General features: G+C 28.6%; 1 non-coding gene across 1 annotated transcript; it reads left to right on the top strand.

Annotated features, from left to right (window-relative positions):
- The first annotated feature begins 914 nt into the window (after nt 1-914).
- Trnak-uuu (transfer RNA lysine (anticodon UUU)) lies at nt 915-987 on the top strand. Its single transcript has one exon. It is a non-coding gene; the product is annotated as a tRNA-Lys (tRNA).
- Nucleotides 988-1,778: the final 791 nt, after the last annotated feature.

The following is a 1,778-nucleotide window of genomic DNA, read 5'->3' on the forward strand; positions in this document are numbered from 1 at the left end:
TTAAACAAGAAACTTGGCACATCAAAATAAAAAGCGTTGTTAGGTGACTTAGTCGGTAGAATGTTGGAGTTTTAATTTAAAAGCTAATAATTCAAATCTATTATTAAGCGTTGTTGTTCCTACACAAATAAGTGCAAACTTTTAAACAAGATTTAAAATTTTAACAGTAATTTTCATCAATCTATGTTGTCATAAAATTTGTCCAAGTTAGTTTGTAATGTGAAAGTTGCCAATGTTCACGCTACAAACATAAATACACAAACTAACTGATACGTGGGTAATCAAATTATAAAAATTAACTAAATTGAAAAGTATCAAATATGTTAACTAATTTAAAGTTTAGATAAAATTTTTAAGTATGGTAGTTTAAAAAATCCTTTGAAACTCGCTACTCATAATATTTTTTAATCACTAACCAAACACATAACAACCGAATAATTCCCAAATTAATTTATGCATTGGAATTCGAATTATTCAACATGAATAAACAAAGTAATTTGATTAATATTCTGTTTTTGATTATAACTAATTGTTTAAACGTTAACTTACGCCTTTTAAATTTATGAAGTAAAACAATTAATCGGACAAAGTACCATCGTCACTTACTTCAGCGTATTGTTGATGTAGTAATTATTATAGTAATTCTAATTACAAATTATCTTTGCGTAATTGCCTCATAAAAGTAACTATCTCATTTACAAACCGAAGTCTGTCGATTTAACAGTTTGTAAATATAAGCGAGAGGGTTACTTAAAACAATAACAAAAATATAACAAATGTTTGTGTTTAATTATTTTTAAATAATTAAAATAGAAATAAAATATGAAGTGCATTTATATTTAATTGTTGCCAAAAAAACGTTTACAATCAGTAACTATAATCCAAGTTGCAAAACACACAGTAATAGAAAACGTGCCCGGTTAGCTCAGTCGGTAGAGCGTTGGACTTTTAATCCAACGGTCAAGGGTTCAAATCCCTTATCGGGCGTTGTTGTTTTTAAAATATGTGTTAATTCTTGATTAAGTTGAAAAATGTTAGACGATGTTGTGTGTAATTTTACTTATATTGCCATAAAAACAATTTGCTCTTGTTTTATTAGAAGAAATTACCAATATACACCACGTAGACTTAATTATGCAAATTTTTTTACATATAATTATTTAAATTACCAAAATTAGATAAATTGTGTAACATTTTTTGTATTACGTAATTTAAAATAACTTTTAGGTAAAATTATTTTAAATTTTATTGCAAAATCGTCATCCCAGTAAATATTATGCTGTACCAATCACACAGGCCATTAGTTGGCCGTTAATCGCGTCGAAGCGAAAAAAAGAGGCACCAATAACTGCTTTAAAGCGGGTGGAAAATGGGCTCTGTCTGCTGGGGTATTGCATTAACGCTTAAAGCTTTAAAAAATAAAATGTAAAATATTTAAATTTTAAATATTCCAAACCAAATCTTTATTTAGTCAATTATACTTTTTTTTAAATTTGATACATTTTTTTTGTATATAAGTTTTTCTTCGATAAGTTTATGTTGGATCTGGAAAGGTCAACTGCACGAGCTAAACATATAGAAACAACTGTTTCTTGCAGGTTAAGTATTATTGGTTCTAATTGCCCGATGATCGAGCTGCTGATTAAGTGCTGTTACAGGGTTCGAAACCGAGACCTTAGTATAAGCAAGTGTTTTGGCCACTACACCTCGCTGCCGTATTAAAAACAACCACTTAAACACCCCTTTAAGACCTAAAGCGACTATTAAGTTGCTCTATT

The sequence above is a fragment of the Corella eumyota genome, chromosome 7 (genome assembly GCF_963082875.1).
Source record: "Corella eumyota chromosome 7, kaCorEumy4.1, whole genome shotgun sequence".
In the NCBI taxonomy this organism is placed as follows: Eukaryota; Metazoa; Chordata; class Ascidiacea; order Phlebobranchia; family Corellidae; genus Corella; species Corella eumyota.